Source organism: Phyllostomus discolor, chromosome 2 (genome assembly GCF_004126475.2).
Source record: "Phyllostomus discolor isolate MPI-MPIP mPhyDis1 chromosome 2, mPhyDis1.pri.v3, whole genome shotgun sequence".
Taxonomy (NCBI): Eukaryota; Metazoa; Chordata; class Mammalia; order Chiroptera; family Phyllostomidae; genus Phyllostomus; species Phyllostomus discolor.
Genome location: NC_040904.2, coordinates 45,284,000 through 45,310,132, shown reverse-complemented (window position 1 = coordinate 45,310,132; position 26,133 = coordinate 45,284,000). Strand labels below are relative to the sequence as shown.

Sequence of the window (26,133 nt, the reverse complement as noted above, 5' to 3'; positions counted from 1 at the left end):
ATGACATTGAACCCATGAACAAAAATGAACTCAAAATGGATCATAGACTCAAATGTAAGAACTAAAATCATAAAACCCTTAGGAAAAAAGGCAAACCCAGGAGTGAATCTTCGTAACCTTGGCTTAGGCAAAGCCTTCTTAGATGCGACACAAAAAGCACAAGTATGAACGCACAAGATAAATTGAACTTCATCAAAATTAAACATTCTGTGCTGCAAACAATATTAAGAAAGTGAAAAGACAACCCATAGACTAAAATAAAATATTTGCAAGCCATATATTTGGTAGAGAACTTGTACTCAGATTATATAAAGTACACCTAATCTCAATAATCAAAAGATAAATAACCTAATTTTTTACATGGGCAAAAGATGTGAATGGACATTTCTTCAAAGAAGAAATACAGATGGCCAATAAATACATGAGAAGATGCTCAATGTCATCAGGCATTAGGGAAATGTAAACCAAAACCACAGGAGTTACCACTTTAAGCTCACTAAGATGGCTCTAATCAAAATAATAATAATGTGTTGATGAGGATGTGGAGAGATGGAAACCCTCATTGCTGGTGGGAGTGTGAAACGGTACAGCTGGTTTTGGAAAACAGTTTGCATTTCCTGAAAATGTTAAACATAAAGTTATCACAGGACCCAGCAATTCCACTTCTAGGAACATAACTGAGAGAAATAAAAACATATCTTCACACAAAAACTTGTTCATAAATTTGCATAGCAGCATTATTCATAACAGCCAAAAAGTGAAAACAATTCAAATGTCCACCATCCATCAATTGAATGGATAAATAAAATGTGGTACGTGTGTACAACTGAGTATGAGTTAGTCAGTGACAGAGAGAAATGAAGCCCCGATGTATTGCACAGCATGGATGGACTTTGAAAACCTCATACTAAGTGAAGAGAGCTAGTCACAAAAAACCCGTATCTTGCATGATTTCACTGATATGAAATGATCTGAATAGGCAAATCTGTGTATAGAGAAGGAAGATTACTGGTTGCCTAGGGCTGGGGGTGGTGAGGGGAAATGAGGGACCACTAATGGGTATGGTTTTCCTCCTGCAGTGATGAAAACGTTCTAAAATTGATTGTGGTGAGGGTTGAACAACTCTGAACACACTAAAAACCACTGAAGAGGAGAGAGAGAGAGAGGGAGAGAGAGAAGGAGAGAGAAATAGAGATAGAGAGAAACTAGCATCTGTCCCCCAGGTAATCTAAAGTCTATTTACAGGCACCAGCTTCTGAACCACAACACCATTATCTTGTGTGGTGACTTACCTTCTAGAGTCCTCAGGGGTAAAGATGGCATCTTATCTCAGTCTTTCTCTCCCCCATCTCCTTAAGGAATAATACCCAACACAGAGCAGAATGGTGTTACCTTTAATTTTTTGCTTTAAGTGAAAAAGTGTTGTTGGGGGAACATTGTTTATTTTTATTTTAATTAAAATTTTAAAAGTCAGGCTGCCACCTGGCAGAATTGATCATCTTGTCTATCTCAATACATTTGGACTCTTCAAGTAATTAATTCAGCTGTAGCACTAGAGGGAGGGTAGGTAGCTGTGCAAACTGAACTGACCGGTTCTGCCGTCCAAAGCACGGCTGTTTCATCAGACACCAGTGGATGTGGCCTCCGGCCCTTAGGAACCATTCTTTTGACAGTTCCCCAGGACATGGCTCTGGTTTGACTGACTTTGTTTACTAAATAAATTAATTCCTACTTCTGGAGCAGCTTCAATTTTTAAACAGAAAGCCATCTATTGACAGTCACTGATACACAGGATTTTATTGTTTGATATTAAACAATTAAGAGTTATTGTTTTTTCCCTACAAGTACACTATACATGAAAATAAATATAATCTAGAATACAGCCACTAGGAGTGGAGAGAGAAGGAGATTCTATAGCCACTCTCGGTCTTAAAGGGATAGTTTTACTTTACTAAATCCTTAGTGCAAACTGTATTTCTTGCATGGAAATAAAGCTCTCTCTTGGCAAAGTGTACATAAACAGAGTCTGAACAACAGTGATCTAGGAGATTTCCGTAATTTAAAATAACTTTGAAATTGCTACTTGCAACAAAGTCTCTGAAGATATACACACAAAAAATTTAAATAAGTCTAGGTGTTTACCAATATAGGGGACTATGTCATTTGTTCAACCCAGCACATAAAAAATAGCAAAATGTGAAACCATAGTTGTCTGAAATAGGACAAAGATCTGGTTCAGAATTAGGCAGCAGTTTTCCTTTCTATAATACTAGTAAGTTTAAAAGCACTCAGAAAAAAAAATGAGTGAAGGAAATGCCAAGATTAGAAACAAAAGAGAAGTCTAAATCCTCAGGTAATTTTGACACGAAATGAGTGTACAGTTGGAAAATTCATTAATAAGAACATTCAAAAGATATCAGTAGAGCCATAATTTAGAAGCCTGGTTTCATGAGAAAAGATTAGAAATATGAAATTCTCTAAACTAAGTACTGATTATACAAGGTAAACATGACGAGGCTAGATGATAAGAAATAACAGACATTCTGCTTCCTCCTCACTGGAAAGGACAACCAGATACATGCTACAGACCAGGACAGAAACGGCTCTAAGTGAGGCAGTTAGAAAATGCTATCAGACTATTTGGGTTGAGCAGCTGCCCAGAGGCAGAACATGTCACAATGTCACATCTCTCTTCTTTACTATCACAATTTTCACCAGAATAAACCAGAGCCTTGGAAAACAAATTCAATCACAAACACTAACTTTTTGTTAAAACTCCAAGCAAACTATCAAACCAACTTAATACACTGAACATGTCAGAACTTTTCCATGTTTCCCAAACACTGCAGAATAAACTATTTTCATTATCTTAGAAAAATAGTCACGTGTTTTTCTATATAATTATGGAATGTATTAGGAAACCACATCTTAGTTTTCATTTAGGGGACATTAAAAAGTCAACATTTAAGGATAATTCCCTTTTTGCCTCTGGTGTAGGCTTTCGGGTTTTTGAAAATACAAATAAAATGTACAGAGTGACATAAAGAGCTGCAACTATATATAACTACACCACTACAGCTCCCATAGTAAAAGCTTGTGGGGAGAATGGATGGGCAAGCGTTCATCTACCCCAAACTGCAATCCCAAGATATTGGCCGTCACACAATTATGAAACAAAAGCACGGTGAAGGGTGAGAAACACCAGAAAGGACAGCAGGAAGACAAGTGCTCAGCAGGGTAGATCCTGCTCCTTCTAGCTGGCTGGGCTTTTCCCGGCACCTTTCTGGTATCAGTTCCGGGGTTTTCCTCCAATGCAATCCACATCATCATCTCTCAGAGACATGAAACTCCTTCCCGGAAAGCCAAACCAGCATCCAGGGGTAACGTGCAGAACCGTAAAAGAAAAATGTCCACGTCTAGCAGGCAGACAAGCAAAGGAAAACCAGCTGTCAGTTCCAGAGGCTCCTAGCCGTAACGGGGTTTCAGGTTTCTGTCTGTCTGTCTCTCTCACCTGGTCTCCCTCAGTAATATCAGCTTTCTAATCACCTCAAATCACAAATACATTCTCCATCTGTCCTTGTGAAATACATGCTGAGGGAAAAGAAAAAAAGAGTGCGATACTCACAACAATGAAGAATTCCTACACATGCCGTTCCATTTCCTTGCTTTAAAAAGATGAAAGGTTAATTTGAAAAGCCTTGCAGGATTAGAAAAATAAGGGGGAGGGGGATTCCACCCACACAATCCAACAGCCCACCGCAAAGGAGCCCGGAGGCTTGCTGACGTCACAGATTCATGAATGGATGTAAATTGGGCTGGTTTAGGATTCCGCACAGACTTCGCTGTGGTGTGTGCCATGAAAAAGAAAGGGCGGGTCCGGAGCAATTCCGGCCAATAGGCTTCAGGCAGGCAAGGCCTGCCTCCTTTTAGAAGGAATCTGGTCACAGAATAAACAGAGCCCGCCAATCAGGTGTCTGCCCCGGCCTCGAGACAGACTGGCTGGCAGCTTGAGAAGAGGGTGTGTGTGTGTGTTTGTGTGTGTTTGTGTGTGTGTGTGTGTGTGTGTGCGCGCGCGCGGGCGCGCACTGTGATAGTCGGGTGTGTGTTTCAAGCTGTGATAGTCACGAAAACATTATTACTGCTATTGAATGAGGGGATCAAAATAGAATTTCAGTGGAATCAGTGCTACCAAAAATGCACATAGAGCAATGACAAGCTTTTATCCATTAGAGGTGTTTTCCTGAATGCTTTTCCTGCTGTTCAGCCCTGTGCGTGGTCTGATGTGATTTTTTTAAAAAACCAAAGGGAAATAGTTTCCAAAACTGGTGACCAAGGGACACGTTTGCCCTGAACACCAAGACTTGTCAAAGCAAAATAGTAGGGAAATAACCTAGTGTTAAGGAAATAAAAAAATGAGACAATATTACATAAATGTAATTGTTTTGTAGAACAATATCTTGCTGATCTTGTGATGCTTCAAAAGTGGGTGTGGAAGAGTAATGTACTGCTACCTTTAAATAAGGTAGGGCATTTCCTCATTCGTTTATGAAACTTCTGACAGTAAACTAAGACACAGCTTCGAAAAAGCTCTTAATTAATCTTAGAGAAAATTTTGATTTTAGTAAGATGCCTTATTATCAACAGCAAAAACTATTAAATTCACTCAGAGAGCTCATGACATTTTTAAAAATTAAAATAAACTCTAACAGCTTTATTAAAGCATAATCGACATACAAAGAACTGTACCTGTTTAATGTGTACAACTTGATGAGTTTGGAGACATGCAAACATCTGTGATACTGTCACCAGAGTCAAGGTAGGGGACACATCCAGTATCTCCAAGAGTGTCCTTCTGTTCCTTTGTGGGGGTTTTTGTTGGTTTTGGTTTTGGTTTTAGTTTTGGTGGTAAGAACACCTAACATGAGATCTTCTCTTTTAGCAAATTTTGAAGTACTGTACACAGTACGATATTGTATTGTTAACTATGGGCACTGTGTGTACAGCATGTCTTTAGAACTTACTCATCTCGTATAAATGAAATTTTATACCCATTGAACAACAAACAACTCCCCATTTCCTCTTCCCCCAGCCCTCGGCAGCCACTATTATATTTTGTTTCTATGAGTTTGGCTGTACAGTTTCTCATATAAGTGGAATCATGTCATATTTGTCTTTTTGTGACAGGCTTATTTCACTTAATATCTTCCAGGTTCATCCATGTTTTCACAAATGGAAGTGCTTCCTTCTTTTTTAAGGCTGAGTAGTATTGCTTGGTATGTATATACCACAGTTCCTTTATCCATTCTTCTGTCATGGACACTTGGGTTATTTTCATAGTTATTGTGAATAATGCTGCAATGAATGTGGGAGTGTAGATATCCCTTTAAGATCCCAAATTCAATTATTTTGAATATATACCCAGAAGTGAGATGGCTGGATCACATGGCAGTTCTATTTTTAATTTTATGAGGAACCTCCATCCTGTTTCCATAGCTGCTACACCATTTACATTCCCAACAACCTTGCCAACAAGGGTGTAGAAGGGTTCGTTTCTCCACAACCTTGCCAACATTTATCTTTTATTTTTAAATAACAGTTAACCTAAAAAGTATGAGGTGATATCTCATTGTAGTTTTGATTTGCATTTTTAAAAATATTTCATTTTAGAGAGAGGGGAAGGGAGGTAGAAAGAGGGGGAGAGAAACATTGAAGTGAGAGAGAAACACTGATGTTTGCCTCTTGTATGCCTCCCGACTGGGGACTGAACCCACCATGTGGGCATGTGCCCTGACTGGGAATCAAACCAGTGACCTTTCATTTTTCGGATGAGCCACCACTGGCCAGGGCTGATTTGCATTTTCTTGATAATTAATGGCGTTGGGCATGTTTTCATATACATGTTGGCCATTTCTATGTCTTCTTTGAAGAAATGTCTATTCAACTTCTTTGCCCATCTTTCACATTGGTCTTGGCAATGATTTTTTGGATATAACACCACAAGCACAGGCAACAAAAACAAAGATATACACGTGGGGCTACATCAAAGTAAAAATCTTCTGCACAGCAAAGGAAACAATCAGAATGAAACGAGCACTACAAAGGGAGGAAATATTTGCAAACCATGTATCTGATAAGGGGTGAATTTCCAAAATATGTAAGGAACACATACAACTCAATAGCACAAACACAATTAACTTAGGACATTTCTTTACTATTTAAAGAAGTTCAAAGTTACACAAAAGTAGAGATTAACATAATTTACAGCCCTTATATCCCATCACTTTGCTTTGCAATTAAAAATAGTTTACTAATACTGATCGCAGCATTTTTGAACATGAGAAATGGTATGAAGTCCTTCAAAATGGAACAATAGTGGTTAATACAAGGCCTCAGATATGAAGTGCTCAGTGACCGGGAACATTCTGAACAGTGATCTGTTCACTCAGTCAGATTGTTTGTACAGCTGAGGGAAAAAAAGCACTTGCCTCTTCTTATGGTGAGTTCAAATCCTACACTAGCAAGTATTTCCCACTGCTTAGCTCGTTTGGAAAAAGAAAACTTTCCAGGATTATTGCACACACAGCAAATATGTTCAGTGTACTTGTTCTATATACTAAAACAATAGAATATCATTCGCAAATGACATATTGAATAAATTTCTACAGAACCTTATTGTGAAATATTACAATGGAAAAAAATAGACCCAAGAATTTTACCCATGTAAGATGGGAGAGCTCAAGACCGATGCAGTACTGGTATATATATTCTTCACAGGCCTGAGTGCACCACGGTGGCCTATATGAGTATGCCCATGTACCCAGATTATTTTAGAACCCACAAATGAAAAGACAATGAAAAAAATACATCTTTGTTTCTTTTAATAGCAATCAGAACCACCAGGATACACTAAAAGAATCAGATTTACAAAAAGCACTTTTTCTTCTAAAATAATACAGACTAACTCATAGAAGGCAGCAACTTCTTTGTGGAATATGTGAATAACATGGCCAATCTGTTCTAGAAGCTTACATTTGCCATAAGGTTTGACGGCAACATCATTAGGAAGAATAAGTTCACCAGGGATCAGGGTAGTCTCTGAAGCAATTCAACAAAACAGTCTATAAATGCTTCAAATATCTGCCACCTAACATTGACTCAATATGTAATCTGGCAAATAAAACCTAGTTGGTTCTATGGACTTGCCATTTTAGTAAGCTGAACTCAGTCTCGGTTAGCATGCTTCCCCGTACCGCAGAAATATCACCTGGGCCAACAAAACTTTCTCCATGTCAAATATCATTGGGAAGATAAGTTGTCTCTTAAATTACAAAAGCTGTAGAAGTAATTCTTGGAGGAAGCTGTTGTTGTTTTAGGGATGGAGGAAGGCAGGGAGAAGGGGCCATGAAAATATATATTCCATAGCAGCACTGCTGGAAAACTTCCCGTGATGATGAAATGAAATTCTCTATCATTTGCACTGTCTCATAGAGTAGCCACATGTGGCTACTTAGAATTTGAATGGGTCTAGGAACTGAATTTTAAATTTTATTTAATTTTAAATAACTTAAATTTAAAAATAAATAGGAGACAAAAATACATGGCCCAAATGAAAGAAGAGATCAAAGCTCCAGAAGAAATACAACTAAGTGATGAAGAGATAGCCAACCTATCAGATGCAGAGTTAAAAATAAACAGTCACATGTGGCTGGTGGGTACCGTATGGGACACAGCAACTCGAGATATATTAAGCCAAGTCTCATCACTACAAGTCATTTTTTATTTCAGCATGTGAGCAGGCTAAGTGTGGAAGACTACAAAGTCACTATCAAGGTAACTAAGCTCTTTAAAGAACCCAACAAAACTGTTTAATTTTTAATAATGACTGGACGATGACTGAGGTCTCTCTCCAAATGAGATACTAGAGCGCTGACCAGTGTGGCTCAGTTGTTTGGATGTTGTTGAGACCAACCTGCAAAGCAAGGGGTTGCCAGTTAGATCCCCAGTGGGGGCACGTGCATGGGTTGCAGGTTGGTCTCGATCACAAGAGGCAACCCATTGATGTTTCTCTTTCACAGTGATGTTCTTCTTATTCTCTTTCTTCCTGCCTTTCATTCTCTCTAAAAATAAACAAATGAAATCTTAAAGAAAAACTCATTATTAGAAAAAGAAAATCCCTGAGAACAAAAGTTAGGGGACTTCTGGTCAAGATGGTGGCATAGGTAAACACGGCTCACCTCCTCACACAATCACATCAAAATTACAACTAAACTATACAACAACCATCACTCAGAACCATCAGAATTGAGTTGAATGGAAATCTGATGACAATAGAATTAAATAAACCATACCCATTCAGACTGGTACGAGGGATGGAGACACAGAATGGGCTGGTTCCACATCCATGTGCAGTGGGTGACAATTCAGGAGGGATATCTCAGGAGTGAGGAGCCTCAGTCCCACACCAGGCCCCCCAACCCAGGGTGTCAGTGCCATGAAGATATGTTTCCATAACTTCTAGCTGCAAAAACCAGCAGAAACTGAGTCGGTGGAAGAAACTTCTGGAGTCCCAAGTAGTTCCCCTTAACAAACCTACACAGAGGCTCACTCAGACTCACTCCCTCTGAGTTCTACTACTATGGCAGCAATTTGAAAGGCACCAATAGCATACAAGGAGAAACTGAAGTGTCTGGCATCAAGGCAAGAGCCGGGGACAGCTATCTCCCAGACAGAAAGACAGGCAGAGGCCATTGTCCCTTGTCTGAACTGCCCACTCCCCCACTCACAGAGCCACAAAGCCAGCAGATGGGTGCCTTATCTGACACTCCATCAACTGGGCCAACACTATTTGCCCTTCCCTGGAGATCCCCTGAGACTCTGTCTCACCCAACTTATGGGCCCACCCAAGTGGTCAACAGAGAATTTCCCATATAAATGGCTGGTTTTGGCTTATGCTTCACAACTTCCTAAATCCTATCAAACAAGCAACAGCTGGCCTCAGTGAGCCCCAAGACCCGTACTTCTTGTTAAGTGGCCCCAGGCCCAGCACTAGCAGAAACCAGACCACATTCACAGCTTGGCTTCGCCTGGGAATCCCTAAGCCCAGCAAAAGTGGCAGCCTTCTTGGATTGCTTTATGGCCCAGACAGGGAGGTCCAGGAAAAAACACAGGTGGGGGCTGACCTTGGCCTGCATTGCCTAGGAAACTCCAGAGCCTGCATACCCACTGGACAGCTACAGACCACATCAGAGCAGCACCACCCTGCCCCTGCACTGCTGATCCTCCACAGAGGGTGAAGGTTAGTGGTCCGTGGTCATAGTCAGTCTCTGCAGCTGGCTGGCCTAGGTAAAGTCCTCCATTGATCTGCCAACAGCAAACAAGGCTCAACTACAAGAGGAGGGTGCACTCAGCCCACATGAAGGGCATACCTTGAGTACCCACCTTGGGTGATAGGAGAGGCTGCGCCACTGGACCGTACAGGACACCTACTACATTTGGCTACACTACAAAGACACAGAGTCATAGCAGCTCTGTGTAATACATAGAAACAAAGAGAAGCTGCCAAAATGAGAAGGTAAAGAAACATGGCCCAATGAAAGAACAGACAAAAACTCCAGAAAAGAGAGCTAAATGAAATGGAAATAAGCAACCTATCAGATGAATACTTCAAAACATTGGTTATAAGGATGCTCCAGGAACTTAGTGGGGGCCTCAACAGCATAAAAAAGAACAATTGAAATGAAGAACAATTTACAGAGAAACAACAGGACGGTGGATGAAGCCAAGAATCAAATCAATGATTTGGAACATAAAGAAGCAAAAAACAACCAATCAGAACAATGAGAAGAAATAAGAATTCAAAAAACCCAAAACAAAACGAGGATAGTGTAAGTAGTCTCTGGGACAACTTCAAGCATTTCAACATTCCCATCATATGGGGTATGTGAAGGAGAAGAGAGAGAGCAGGAAATTGGAAATATATTTGAAAAAATAATGAAAGAAAACCTCCCTAATTTGGTGAAGAAAATAGACACGTAAGTCCAGGAAACACAGAGTCTCAAACAAGATGGAAGCAAAGAGGCCCACTCTAAGACTCATCATAATTAAAATGCCAAAGGTTAAAGATAAAGAGAGGATCTTAAAAGCAGAAAGACAAAATAAGTTAGTTACCTGCAGGGGATTTCTCATAAGACTGTTGGCTGATTTCTCAATCAATCTAGCCCAGCCGATTGTAGGCTAGAAGAGATTGGCAAGAAATATTCAACATCATGAAAAACAGGGAGCTACAGTCAAGATTGCTCTACCCAGCAAAGATATCATTTAAAATTGAAGGGCAAAGAAAGAGCTTCCCAGACAAGAAAAAACTAAAGGACTTCATCACCACCAAACCATTATTATATGAAATGTTAAAGGGACTTACAAGAAGGAATAAGATCAAAACTATGAATAAAATGGCAATAAATACATATCTATAAACAACTGAATCTAAGCAAAAAACAAACTAAGCAAACAAGAAAAACAGAGAGAATCCTGAATAAGGTGAACATTGTGATGGTTGCCAGATGGGAGGGGACTGAGGGGAATTGGGTGAAGAGGTGAGGGGATTAAGAAGTACAGAATAGCCATGAGGATGTAAAGCACAGTATAGGAAATAAAGTAGCCAATGAACTTATACACAGGACCCATGGACATGAACAATGGTGTGGGGGTTGCCTGAGGGAGTGGTGGGTGCTCTGTGGAGGAGGGAAGAGGGGGAAAATTGGGACAACTGTAATAGCATAATCAATAAATTAAAAAAAGAAGTTAAAGTACAATTATTCTGCTATAAATATATGGGCTATTGTAGGTTGGGTTTTTATTTTTAGAAAAATCATGTTTTTTAAGAAAAATAACTTATTTAAACCAGAATCTAAGAGAAGTCCAAAGTATTATGACCCTGTAGCAGTTTCGTCAGAAGCACTAGGATAAAGAAATAATATAATGACCTCAAATGTCAGTGCATTAAGATTCAGATTTCCTTCATAGTCATCACTGTATAGTTAAAAGCCAGTAAAGATTTGGATTCAAATACTGGTGTAAGTCATATAAGTTTAAGGAAACTTGAGTTTTATTTTCTCATTATTAAAATGAGGAGCCCTGGCTGGTGTGGCTCACTGGATTGAGTGCAGGCCTGTGAACCGAAAGGCCGCTGGTTTGATTCCCAGTCAGAACATGTGCCTGTGTTGTGGGCCAGGTCCCCAGTGAGGGGCGTGTGAGAGGCAGCTACACATTGATGTTTCTCTCCCTTTTTCCTTCCCTTCCCCCGCTCTAAAAGTAAATAAATACAATCTTAAAAAAATAAAGTGCAGCTAATAATGGGCTCTGCTTACTTGTGAAAGTTAAATAAAGTAACACATGTAAAGAGTCTAGCACAATACCTACATGTAGAAGATACTCAGTAAAGGATACTGGTAGCAGTTTCTGTTTTGTTGCTGTTATTCAAACACCATGTGCCCTTCTACTCTCTCAACAAGAAAAACTTCAACTGTACAGATTCAAGAATAAGCACTACAGAAAAGAATACAACATCTTGGCCCTGGCTGGCATAGCTCAGTGGATTGAGCTTGGGCTGCTAACCAAAGCATCGCAGGTTCCATTCCCAGTCAGGGCACATGCCTGGGTTATAGGCCATGGCCCCCAGCAACCACACATTGATGTTTTTCTCTCTCTCTTTCTCCCTCCCTTCTCTCTCTAAAAATAAGTAAATAAAATCTTAAAAAAAAGAATACAACATTTTTATTTTGCTTCTAATAAAGCTTGAACAGATCCTTGCAAGAAATTAAAAAAACACACATATTAGTGACACATCCTCCAGAAAAAGCTTATTCTTTGGGAGAATAAGCTTTTCTTTGGGAGATCGGAGAATACTCTCTGAGGTTCTGAAGCAGAGTGGGGGAAACCTTCAAGAAAAACTATTTGATCAAAATCTCCCTTCATAAAAACTAAATAAATAAATCAATAAAAAAGAAAGCTAATTTTTTCTACATAAAGATGTAGTTTGTATATAATAATATGAACTAATATAGAGAACTATCTCCAACATAGGAACACAGGTCAGAATTTTCCACTTCTATAACAGAATATTAACCCTACCTTCCCCTGTTTTCAAAGCATATGGATCCTTAGTCAATGATTTCAACATTCAGCATTCAAACTTCAATAGTCAAAGACCTCAGTAGACTATTACTTCAATTTTCTGTTGTTGTTGCTGTCCAGCTCCTATGAAATGCCTATCTGAGAAAGTGATTTTTCAGATACATCTAAGGAAAAACATTCTTGTAAATGTCACTAAAAATCTATCCTTGTATCGAGAGAGATCATCAGGCAGCTGCAAGCTACCTACATATCATTAGCCCAGTACCCTCAGCAGAACCACTGTCATTGAGTTAGTTACATCTTAATGTTATGGTTTGCTTTTTACCATGAGTTATTAAAAGGAACAGTCATACTGCTTCTGTGTTGTCCATTATCCTGTGTGATGTCTCCCATGTAAGAAATTCACAGGAAGAATTCATTTTAGAACTTACTACCAGGGAACAGATTTTTGTTCTTGAAGACTTATTAGACACCCATCTTTTAGATGACAACTTTTTGTCCCTGCTTCTGGGAAGCTCAGAGCCAACTTTATCCTCATCTGTCTGTCTATCTACCTATCTATCTATCTATCCTTTATTTTAGGGGTATTTCTTTGGGGTATATTTAGTATATTTGTTGTTTTATACTTGTTTCAGGTTTGATTTCCTTTTTGTTAGCCTTATTATAATACTTTTTGATAAGCACTTCAAATCCCTTTTGAAAAAGTGCACTATAAATAAAAATCTATACTAAATATGTATCTATTAACTTTTTAAAAAATGCAAGTCTCATGTTGGCAAAGTCTATAATCATCCTTCATGATAAAATAAAACTCTAACAGTCCACACAATTACAGCAAGTTTTAAAGAATACCATGAATTAAGTGGAGTAGTCAATTTTTTAAATCAAGGGATGATAAAACATACAGTCAGCTGGAGAGAAGAAATTGCTTAGAGATTTTTTATGCTATTTAGAATAAATCTTAATATTAAGCTTAATGAAGTTTTAGTGTGCTACCCCTGTCAAAAGGATGACTAAAAATGGGAGATGTAAGAATTCTTCTCTGATCGATAATGAAAATGCACTAAAACAAATCAAAAGCAATTGGATTTCTCAATTAGTAAAATATTTAACATTCCAGACATACGCCACTCATAATATACAAATTCTGGCATGGTACCATAAACCAAGCCTTTGGGAGACTAAAAATAATATCTTGAGTTTATAAAGGCACCTTACATATTGAAAGAATAAAAGGAAACTTTATACATTGTTTTTTACTCATTCCCATAGAATTTGTACTACTTTTTGAGAGGTCATGTAAAAAAACTAAGCCATCTAATTTCTATTCCTCTGATCCTACTTTGATTTCCCTCTTCTTTAGCCAGAGATAGCTTGGCATTCCCACTTCAGCCTCATAGTGCAGGCAACATAATTGGAAGGTCAAAACATGGGAATAGTGGACATCGGCCTTTTTTTTTCAGTCTGCCCCTGCATCTTTTCCATCTGGGAAATTGTCTCTCCCCAACTTTCATTCCAAGTGGTTCAGATGGTGCCAACCCCCCCCTGAAGCTAGGGCTCCAAGAGTGACCATGTGGCACAAGGCTGGCCAACTCACCTGCTTGGTCATATGATGAGTGAGATGATAGACACATGACCCTGGCCAGCAAATGAGATTTATCCAAGTCATCCCCAGGATGTTTGCTACAACTGTTGGAGGTGGGGGAGCAAGTCTGTCTAATCAGGATACTCTGGATGATGTAAGCAGAGAGCTGCCACCTTTAACCATACATAGGACAGAGGAAGTCAGACTTGAGAGATAAAGAGAAGAAGACCGATTCCTGACAATAGTAACTGAGCACCTAATTTCAGTAATGTCCGAAGTTAGTTACTCTGCTGGAGCTCCCAAGTACATAAACTAATTAATCCTTCCCTCCGACTTTCTTTTGGGGGGATTTAAACCAGTTTACATTATAGAGTTACATTAACTTTCATCCAAAAGAGCCCTGTAAACTCGATGTCATTAACTGATTTTCTTCTGCCATGCTCAGGACACCCCAATCACGATCATACTGCTTGTACTATGATAGTTCATTCTCTGACACTAATAATTTCAATCCATTGGTAGATTATCTTTCAAATTCTGTCTTCTAAATATCAGATACTGTTTATTGTCATCCTCAAATGTTCAACATTCTTTTTTTTAATTTATTTTATTGATTATGCTATTACAGTTGTCCCATTTCCCCCTTCACTCCCCTCCCCCCTGTGCCCCCTCTCCCACCCACCTTCCCCCCCTTTAGTCCATGTCCATATGTAATACTTATGAGTTCTTTAGCTTCTAGATTTCCCGTACTATTCTTGCCCTCCCCCTATCTATTTTCAACCTACATTCTATGCTACTTATTCTCTATACCTTTTCCCCCTCTCTCCTCCTCCCACCCCTACTGCTAGCCCCACCTTGTGCCCTCTATTTCTGTGGTTCTGTTCCTATTCTAGTTGTTTACTTCGTTTCTTTTGGTTTTGCTTTAGGTGTGGTTGTTAATAATTGTGAGTTTGCTGTCCTTTTACTATACATGTCTTTTCTTCATCTTCTTTTCTTAGATAAGTCCCTTTAGCATTTCATAAAGTAAGGGCTTGGTGATGATGAACTCCTTTAATTTGACCTTATCTGAAAAGCACTTTATCTTCTCTTCCATTCTAAATGAGAGCTTTGCTGGATAGAGCAATCTGGGATGTAGGTCCTTGTCTTTCATGACTTGGAATATTTCTTTCCAGCCCCTTCTTGCCTGTAAGGTCTCTTTTGAGAAACCAGCTGACAGTCTGATGGGAACTCCTTTGTAGGTTACTGTCCCCTTATCTCTTGCTGCTTCTAGGATTCTCTCCTTCGTTTTTACCTTGGCTAATGTAATGATGATGTGCCTTGGTGTGTTTCTTCTTGGGTCCAACTTCTTTGGGGCTCTCTGCGCTCCTTGGATTTCTTGGAAGACTGTTCCCTTTGCCAGTTTGGGGAAGTTCTCCTTTATTATTTGTTCAAATAACTTTTCCACTTGTTGGTCTTCCCCTTCTGGTACCCCTATAATTCGGATGTTGGAACGTTTAAAGGTGTCTTGGATGCTCTTAATCTTTTCCTCAATTTTTTGAATTCTTATTTCATCATGCTTTCCTGCTTGGTTGATTCTATCTTCCTTCTGGTCCACTGTGTTGTTTTGAGATTCAGATTCCTTCCTTTCACAATTGGCTCTTCTCCGTGTGTCTTCCTGCATCCCTTTTATGGTAATCTGCATTTTTTCATGTAATTTGGATCCAAAATCCACCAGTTCCGTGAGCTTCCTGATCACCAGTGTTTTGAACTGTGCATCTGATAGATTGGCTATTTCTTGGTCACTCAAAAGGATGAGTCCTGGGGGTCTGATCTGTTCTGCTGGAAACATATCTTACGTCTTTCCCCGTATCTCCTATTATTTTACTTATTTATTTATTTTTTCTCCGGTCTGGTCGCTCTTGTTACAGTGGGGGGCGGAGCCTTAGGTGTTCACCGGTGCTGGGCGCCCCAGTCGCTAGCTTGTGACATTATATGTGGGGGCAGGGGCGGGAGCGGGGACAGGAGGGATCAATGGCGACCCTTCCGTTCTCCTGAGTCAGACACTTCCCTGGGCTTCTGGGCTGTGAGCTCTGCCCTGATCCCCAGTCGCTGCCCCACTGATTCCCCCAGCCACCGCTTGCGTACTCAGGGATCACCGCTGCACCTCTGCGCTCGCTCCTGCGTCCCGGATTGCTGTCGCGCCTATTCTGCGCCAAGTTTCCCCCGACCTACACGCGCCTGCGACCCGCGCCAGCCCCACGCCTGCTCGCTCGGCTCGTCGTCCCCTACCAGTCTGGATGTACGGGTCTACTTCAACTTCTAGGCTGTCCGACTTCCATTTAGATAAATCCTCTGACAGTTCTGATATTATGACTGCAAATCATTGTTGTAAATTATTGTGGTTCTGTTCTTGGTTGTGCGAGGAGGTATGGTGCGCCCACCTATTCCTCCATCTTGCCGGAAGACCACATTCTTTTTTTTTAAAGACTACTTTTGAACCTGTAGTCATTCTTTATTTTTTTAAGGTTTTATTTATTTATTTATTTTTAGAGAGAGAAACATCAATGTGCGGTTGCTGGGGGTCATGGCCTGCAACCCAGGCATGTACCCTGACTGGGAATCGAACTTGTGACACTTTGGTTCACAGCCCACGCTCAATCCACTGAGCTACGCCAGCCAGGGCTAATGTTTAACATTCTTAAGACCCAATAACTTTCAATGGCAAGCTCTAGCTTTGATATTTTAAAGTCAGTGACTGCTACCCATTTGTACTATATGTCAAGCATTGTGCGAAGAGCCCCATATACATATCTCACTTAATGCACACAATGACTTGAGGTAGGTATTTTAATCCCCCCTTTAAGATGAGGAATGTGAGGCACAAAAAGGCTAAACAATTCGAAGTTACAAAACCAGTTTAAACCAAGGCAGCAGTTTCTAGTCTCTGGAACCCAGGCTTTTACTCTGCCAGTCTGTTTGTAAGAAAAAAGATAATTTAACTGGGAGTCTTACACAAGAAATATTAAAATGATTGGATGTATTTTCAGAGATATATGTACAGTCATTGTTTAAAGAGTTGTGCTGCAGTGATTATTAAAGGCCATTTTAAGGGTACGGTCCACAGCCTCTGTGTGATGCCTGGGCCTGGCAGCACAATCTATGACAGTGGCAAGGACACTAATAGTCGAATGAAAAAGCAATGTGTTGGAACCTGTTTTATAAATTCAGTTGTTCAGGACTATCCAGGCAGACCATGCATGTGCATAGAACTCCTGGAAAAAAGAGATGCCTGGAATATTCATTTCTGATAAAGTCAGAGATTTGATGCATTTGTTTTAAAACATCAAAGTTGTTATTGTGGGGAAAATAAGAATTTAACAAACCTCATTATATGTATTATATATTCAGCTTTGTTTTAATGTTTTTGACTAAATATTTGGGCAAAAGTTTTTTTCAGCATTTGGAGCCATAAAGATCTTAATTTAGTCTTGGGTTTTAAAACATAATAATCTCATAAATTTACAGAGCAAAGGCCACTGTCTCCTCCTCAGCAGGAGGCACTCCAGATGTACCATCTGCAGGAACAAGGTGAACTAGAAGTGTGGCACGAGGAAGGCGACTTGTGAGTCTTTTCAAAAGAACTGTTGTCCTAGCTTCTCCTTCAACAGAAGCTGTTTAGCATAGCCACTGTGTCTTAAGATGTTAAACATACACCTGCCAGATGATGTAGTCATTTCACTTCTAGAAGATTTACACAAAGGGAATGAAAGAATACACCCAAATGAAGACTTGTACACAAATGTTCATTGCAGCTTGCTTTGCAATAGCTCCAAAATGAAAAACAGAAGTGAATGAATAAATAGTAAATCCATACAATGGAAATACTCCTCAGCAATGAGGAACAATGTATTATTGATGCAAGCTGCAACACTGACGAATCTCAAAGAAATTACACCAAGTGAGAAAAGCCAAATAAAAGAGTGTGCACTCATGATTCCATCTACAGAAAACACTAGGAAATACAAACTAATGCACTGTGACCGAAAACATACAATGGTGGCCAGTGAAGGTGATGGTGGCAGAGAGGGAAACAGAGGGCCCAAAGGAGCTTTTGGGGTGCTGCATATGTTCATTATCTTGATTTTGGTGATGAGTTTATGGATGTATACTTATAGCAAAATGTACCAAATTATACAGTTTATATATGTGAAACTCATTATATATAAATTTTACCTCAATAAAGCTGCTTAAAATTGTTTAAAGAACCCATATAAAATTTTAATGTACCTTTAAAAATTATTGCATGATGCTTTTTGATATTTTAAGGTGCAAAGACTAAGCATTACAAATAATAATTTTCAGTGTGAGAACTAATAAGTATAACAAATGTGTTCCCATCTCTTCGTGTAATATACTTTTTCCATTTTAAGGTGAACAAAAATTTGATAGACTTAAAAGAATGATAGAAAATACAATCTTTAGTAGACTCTAAAGACATAAAACAACTTTTAAGGAAGTACTTTTCAAACTGCAGTTGCTACCCATTTGTGGGCTGTGAAATTGACTTAGTAGGTCACGACCATCATTTACTAAATGAGATTAAATAGAACAGAAGAGAAAACATGTGTCCTGTGTAGTGAGGTGAAGTGTATCATTTCAGGAAGCTTGCTGTATGTGTGTAGGTAATGTGACACTATGAAAGCTGTATTTCTTACTGTGAGTCATGGTACACAAGTTTTAAAATTCTATAGTATATATATTTAACACATATCTGTTTCTTGTTGCTTTTATGTCCCATATTATATATCAGGCCTTCTGAGCTAAAATGTCTTCTTTATACAGTTGTGTTCTTTTGGAGTTTCAGATATCTAAATTCCAGAAATAGTAATTGGGAACAAATATGGTCTGAGACCTACTTTTGTAAACAATCTTGTACTTCACTTTACAATTTGCAAAGTAGTTTAAAACAGGGTAGGTGTTAGCCCCATGTTATGGGTGAGAAATCAAACTCAGGAAGACCAGTGCATCAAATCTACCTCTATGTACACTCTGTCACCTACTGACTCGACAGCAGTCCTTCCTGGTGCACGGGGGACGTGTTCCAAGATGTCCCGTGGATGTCTGAAATCACAGATACCACTGAACCCTATGCATACCATGTTTTTTCCTGTACACACACACCTTTTCACTATAAGGAGGCACTTTATGATTTTTCTTTGGTATTTTTGAATTGCCAGCATCAAACTCTTGTGTGTTGGGTCCGCAACTGAGTAAAATGATAGTCACTTGGACACAAGCACTGCGATACCAAGACAGCCAGTCTGATAACCAAGCCAGCTACTGAGTGATCAGTGGGCAGGCAGCATGCATGGTGGAGACGCTGGACAAAGGGATGATTCACATCCCAGGCAGGGTGGAGAGCTGGACAGCAAGAAATCTCAGCGCACTACCCAGAATGGTGCACAGTTTAAAACTCATGAACTGTTTATTTCTGAAATTTTCAGGCCACAGTTAACTGCGGGTAACTGAAACCACAGAAAGCAACACTGTGGATAAAGGAAAACTACTGTACTTTTAAATTCTATCCACTACCCATGATCCTCCCCCAGTTAAAGACCTGTCTATAGCCATCCAATGACTGCAAATTAAAAGTGAATTTAAGAAGTGACAATGCAAAGATCAAAAGGCCAGTTCTTGGTATTATAGCATTGGTAAGGCGAATGTAAAATGGTGAGAACGCTAAATTAGTGAGGTGGGCAGGAATGTTTTACTTGAGGTTGGAGAGCAGTACTAGAAGGAAGTTAAGTGACATCTGGGGTTAAGGATATTCTTCCTTGCACAGGACTTTTCTACATAATGCAAAGGGTTTAGCACTCCCTATGCCTATAACAGCTCCTGTCTGTGTCATAGGTTAAAAAAAAAAAAATCTCTCAGGCATCTATCTGTCTTCCTAGGAACCAGGGGATGAGGACTGCCCCACTTTGAAATCTACTGGTTAGGCTATCTGGTGGTGTTCTCTGCTGCCCTCTGTTGATACTTAGAAGAGCAAGCCCTTAACAGGAAAAAACGTGTCTTGTCCCTTAGGGAAAAAACGTTAAGTTCCTTTGAGAAAAATGTACCAACAACAAAGATGCCTGGAATTGAGGCTAAGTAAGAGTTCTGGGAATGCGGGGTAAGGCTGAATACAGGTTGGAAGCCACTCTTCCTGGTACAGACCGTAAATGGCCTGTTCTGGCCGTTTGCTTGTTTTGGGCAAGTTGGCATGTTTGTAAAGGGAATAAAGGCTTGTCCTTATACAAACACACCTCATTGTTATGCTTCAGTTCTTCCCAGGGTTTGAATTAAGTCTTCTGCTTTTTCTGATAGAACGATCTTTTGGGGCTAAGTGGTTCTAGTCACACAGCTACAAAAGTAGGTAAACTGGAACTGGACCTTGAAGGGGACTGGATGCGAGAGAACAAGGACAATTCTCTGGAGATTGTCTGTATTGAATGTAAAACTGGTAAGGCACATACAGCACTGGTCATTCCAGCTTAGGGTCACAGTGTGCATGTGGGGCAGCTAAAGAACTGGAGTCCAGAATGGAAACGATGTTAAAACTGAGTCAGTAAACTATGGCCTGTTTTTAAAATGAACCCTGTGACTATTCATAAATAGGCCCATACTATATAAATTCACACTCGGCACTCCACTGGCTTTTTATTATTAACACCAAAAAGGAAACTGAGAGACAGAACCAAAAATCTCTTGGGGAAAGAGCTGTTTCAAAGTTTACTCATACATATAATTAATTATATGTCCGGGGAGTACATTTAACACCAAATGATGCTGCCGCACTGGAAAGCACTTGGGTTTCCGTTACAGTCCATCATGCCACCCCCGAACAGGCCAGTACTATCTCTACTAGTAGTAGCAAAAGACAGTAGTTGCTATGAGTCACAACCTGCCCCAGATCAATCACTTTATAATATATATTTTTAAATGTTATTACTTTATAGGTTCTGATCTAGTTTCCTTAACTGTGTTGAGAATAAAAGTTTTACATGTAACATTCACCAAACATGCAATATGTAGATAGAGCAGAGAGTAGGAGGGAGTGTGTAGGATATAGCAGTTACTTAGATGCCCTGAAAAACCAGCATATAAATTAAACAGACATATGGCATTGAATGACATCTATGTTCAAGATACCTTGGTGTGAGCTGTGGATATACATGTAGGCATAAATTACAGATCCTGATCTCAGCATTATCATTAGATAAGAAAACACAAGGAACAGTAAAAGTTGTCACAGTGACTTAAAAACATAAGAGAAGGCATGGTGATGAAGGCTGTCCCCCTGTATCCAACCTCTCTCTCCTTTTCGCTATGGAATCCTTACCCCTAAACCCACTCTTCAGGCTTTAGGTGGGTGCATGCCATTCTGCTAAAGACTTTTCTGCTCTCCTGGCTGTAGATGTGACACGTGACTAAGTTGTAGACAATGGGAATGTGAACAGCAGTGATGTCAGAAACCCCCAGGTCTCCTTGGAAATGAAGCGGCTCGTCCTGGACTCTCATTCTTCCTTCCCATGCTGAGTCAGCTTCTAGCGTGCAGGAGATGACCATACCCCAGGCAACGGCAGAGAATGAAACAGACGTAGCCTTGGGCTTCGGCTGTTTTAGAAAGTTGGAATTATCTATCTGTCCTGGAACACCTGCCTACTTCAGGCCTGCCTGTGAAGGCTGTAATAACATTCTTCCCTTTTTGAGCCACCAACTTTTTTGAGACTCAGTTACTGCTGCTTAGTTTGTAGCCAGCTAATACATCCTGTTGGTAGGTGGTATATGGTTGTTTTCTAAATGAGATAAATAAGCAATATTGTTTCAGACATCCTGAGAAGAAATACTGACTCTGAGAATCAAGGACCTGGGAGAAACCTTAAAATTCAAATCTACTATCTTCTTCTTCTTCTTCTTTTTTTTTTTATACATATGAAGAAACTGAGGTTGAGAGATTTGTCCATAGTCTTGGAATTTGTAGCACAGCTAGGACTTGATCCCAAGTCCCCTGCATGCTTCTGAATGACTTCATGCTGTGTATCTGTGCGCTAGCAGTGACCACGAACACTGCCTCTTTCTTTCCATGACATAGTCAAGATTTACTCAGTACTCCTGGGCACAGAATACTGTCCTCAGGTCTAAAGGAGAGCCAACAAGAATTTTTAAAATCACATGTTTAGTCTCAAAAGTATCTGCAATCTAACACAAGAGAAAATACTAGCTCAAGTATACGGTGCTATTAAACTAAGAAAGAACAGACCCAGAACAACCAAACAAGAACAGACCCAGGCAATTGAAGATCCAATAACCTTCAAGTGGAAATGGTCATAAAAGTGTTATAGAATCAGATCACTTCCTGATAACAAGTGCTTTGGAAATGCAGAACATACAATTTGAGAATAGTTGAATCAATGTTTAAGTGGTCTTAATTCAACCTACCAGGGCCTGGGGATATATTTTTAATTCTCATCAAATTCTTTCTTTTTCTTTAGCCTATAAAGTTTTAATGCTTTAATCTTTTAAAAACCACCCAGAAGTCTTCAGACTAGACTTCTCTTCCCTATTGGTAGTCTGCAATAGCTATTCTCCAGCAGAAACTCCTCTTCTGAGCTGTACTCTTGCTGAGAGGAGGCATTACTGCATGCCTCGTTGTAAGCACACAGCCTGCTGCGGCGTAGATGAAGAAAGCGCAGTTTTAGGAAGATATGAAAGGAAAGAATGAGAGGAGGGGGTCACTGTGAGGTAGTTAAGTCCATTTTTTCACCCACACAAACTTGCTGGGCACTCAGTGTGTGCTGGAGCGGAGCTGAGATCTGGTGACAAACACTTAGTCCCTGAAGGACCACACAGTCTGAAACTAGCAACGTTCCTTTCTTAATACACGTTCACACACAGACTTTGAGCTGGGATGGAATTGAGGGTGAGGGAATGCTTTAGACCTCTCCCACCACCACCACCAACCCCTTCATCTTTGGAGTAGGACAATCCACTCCAGACCACTTGCACTTTGTTCCTGTGTCCTAATCTGTTCTTCTTCATTCTGAGGTAATCCTAAGAAAGGGCAGAAAAGAAAGCCAGTGCTTACAGTTTCATGTTTTTTCTGTAGCCTCTGGTCATTCAGAACAATCTGGTTCTCCTGCCATCAAAATCATCACTAGCTTTCAATTCACCGAGCAGCAAATGTTCCCCTTTTCCCTCAAAACCCACAACCCCTAGGCCTATCTTACAGCCTCCTCCCGGCCTGCGGTACGGACCACCCACCAGTCGCTGCAGTTTGCAATCAAAAGCAGGTGAACTTGACCATGTTGTGAATGGACTACAGACAAAGCTTATCCAACTTTAGAGGGAATATTATGATCTAAAGACAATTATTACAAAAACTATTGAGATATATATTGGCCCTGAATTTTAAAAGCAGCAAAATGAAGCCTCATTGAAGACCACCCATAATGGAAACAGTGGTCTCAAAAGGCCACGTTTTCTTAGCATGTCTTTTCAGTCTGTTAAGTCACTGAAGGCCCTGTATGAAATGGGTCTCATTAGAAAGGGCCACTCCTCTGGTGCCTTGAAGTAGCTTTCACTACCAATATAAAATGAGGTAGGGGGAGAGTGCAACATTCCATAAAAATACTAAAACACACAATGTTCACAACTAGTGAACATTGCAACATTTGAAAAATAAAATGCATTTTCCTAAGAAGAGTATTTGTTGGAGCTTATTTCTTAACTGGGCTATAAAATGCTCACAAGTTTCATGCTGAATTTCCATTTCTGGAGCAGCCTCCATGACCAAACTCTTCACAGGTAAGGAAGGAATCCTGCTTTACGCTACGCCCTGTTAAATGCACAATTACATTTGAGCAAAATGAAAGAATGCTTTCTGCTGCTGCCACCTACTGAACACTTGAAAAATAATCTTGAAAAAGTTAAAAGAGAAAGTGTCATAGAATAATTGGTAAGTCAGAGAAGTAGACAGATCAATGTCATTATTCTGTACTTTTAATTAAGCTACCAGTCATTCCAGGACCCTGAATGATGACCAATATGGTAATGGTGCAGAAAAAGAGTAAATAAGCTACATAGAACAGTACTAAGTGGCTTCGTCAAGTTACAATTTGACATCATTATCATCATGTGTCATTGGTCATTTTCTATATCATATCATAATGTCACTTTTATCGTATGTCATACATGTCATTTTTTCTCTAGTCTGTCTCATGTGCAAGAGTCTATCCTTTGTGTCGAGAAAAACCCAATTCAGAGCTACCAGAAAAATGAAGTACAAAATAGACTTTTAATAATTTGAACAACTGTGAGTTTTAAAATGATTGAGGGAGATAAACATACAAATAATAGGGAGGGAGAAAAGGTTTGTGAACAAGAAATTCACACACCAAAAATGTAATGGCCAGTAAAAATGTGCAAGTTCAGCATCAAAGAAATGCAAATCACAACACAATGAGACACCAGTTTCTCCTAGCAAAAGTGCTCAGACTGCTGTTCTACACTGTGATCTACTGCTCTGGAAAGGGCTTGGGAAACAGACACTCTGGGACACTGCTGAAGGTTCAATAACGATGGCAACTTGTTTGCAGTACATTTGGCAAAAGTATCAGTAGTCTTAAAATGTGAGCATCCTTTGATCCAAAACTCAACTTCAAGGAATTTATTCTAAACAAGTAATTAAAAATTTGCAAAAATTCTAGTTATAAAGATTTCATCACAAAATTATTTAAAACAAAACTAAATGGGAACATTACAATACTCCTAAAGGGAATATTTCCAACACCCTCCTGGGTATTGTGCATTTGCAATAGAGAGGAGAAAAAACCACCCAGAACAACACATTATACTCCCTTTTTAGGTACAGAAATCTTTGGCAGAGCACTAACTCTACCCTGCACAGAGGGTGTGCATGGTCTCCAAGAACCCTGTGACAGATACATGCTCAAGGCGGCTCCCGTGACCCCACCTCCTAATGAGCACACCTTGTGTGACCCCACCCCTGAGTGTGAGTGAGGCTGCTTCTAAACAACAGCATACTGTAAAGGGGCTGGGATGTAGCTGATCACATGCACACAATTATGTGAGGATGTTATACAATCCCCTAGTGCCTGATTCACTGGAGTCCCTCCCTTGCCAGCTCTGAGGAAGCGAGTGGCCATGTTGGGAGACCCCATATGGCATGGACGTTTGGGTGGCCTCTGTGAGCTGAGCCTCTGGCCAACAGGCCACAACAACCGAGAAACAAAAAAATGGATGCTCTCAGTCCTGCAGCCACAAGGAACCAAATGATGTCAACAACCACGTGAGCTCCCCAGTGTAGATTCCCAGTGCAGCTACCACGTGTGCCCTGGCCAGCACCTTGTGGAGTAACTTGTAAGGCCCTAGGTAGAGGGCCGAGCTGGACCATGTTCGGATTCCTGACCCTCAGAAATTGAGGTAGTAAATGTGTGTTGTTTTAAGCCATTAAGTTTGTGATACTGTTGCTATGCAGCAATAGAACAACCACAGAATGTAACGCCATCCCATCTAGAGACAATTTGGTTCATTTTTATAGAAAGCAACTAACACCCTTGAAGCACACCGAGTAAAGATTACAATGGCATACTTAAATACTCCTTTTTATATACATAATAGTGATTAATATAATAATAGCTAGTAATGAGTATTTATTTAATAAACTAGCAACGAGTATTTATTAAATAAACATTCTGCCTGATGACTCAAACAAGCATGGTTTAGAAACCTAATTATTTTGTCAGAGACAGTCAAAATCACTAACTGGCAATGACCATACTCAATGCTATGTTAGACAGGAGAATTATGAAAACTATAGAAGATAGAGCCCCTGCCTTCCAATACCCTCTGTTTCCTAAAAGTCTTGTCTAGTCATCTAGGAGTTTCATTATGTTGAGTACAATGGTCTCCTTCCCCAGTCTGTTTCTAAAATAGCAAAAGCTTGTGACGTAGATAAGGTACACTGAGCAGCTTGCGGGCTCAGGGTCTCTCATGGAGCCGTGGTCAAGCTGTTGACCCGGTGCAGTCATCCGAAAGCTTAACTTCTAAGAGTGTTCACTTACGTAGCTGTGCGCAGGAGGCTGCAGTTCCTTGCCCTGCGGGCCTTTCATCGAGACCATCTGAGCTTCCTCGTGACAAGGCAGCTGGGTTTCCCCAGAGCGAGTTAAGAGCAAGCAGAAACCTGCAGTACGTTTTATGACCTAGTTCAGGGATCTGCAAACTTACTTAAAGGGCTAGATTACAACTATTGGCTTTGCATGTCAATAAAGGATTGTATGCTACTCACCTCAGTCGTTTTAGTGCAAAAACAGCCATGTACAATACGTAAACAAATGAGCATGGTATGTTCCAATACAATTTTATTTATAAAAATA

General features: G+C 39.9%; 1 protein-coding gene across 4 annotated transcripts in view; it reads right to left on the bottom strand.

Moving 5' to 3' along the window:
- Nucleotides 1-26,133, bottom strand: part of MAP3K13 (mitogen-activated protein kinase kinase kinase 13) — a 148,663-nt gene that overhangs the window by 82,433 nt on the left and 40,097 nt on the right. Inside the window, exon 1 of one of the 4 annotated variants that reach the window (XM_028504455.2) lies at nucleotides 3,626-3,999. The exons of the other annotated variants lie outside the window; for them this stretch is intronic. The gene's annotated coding sequence lies outside the window, so the exon portion shown is untranslated. Of the gene's footprint in view, nucleotides 1-3,625; nucleotides 4,000-26,133 lie in introns of those variants that run through there. 4 annotated transcript variants of the gene reach the window in all.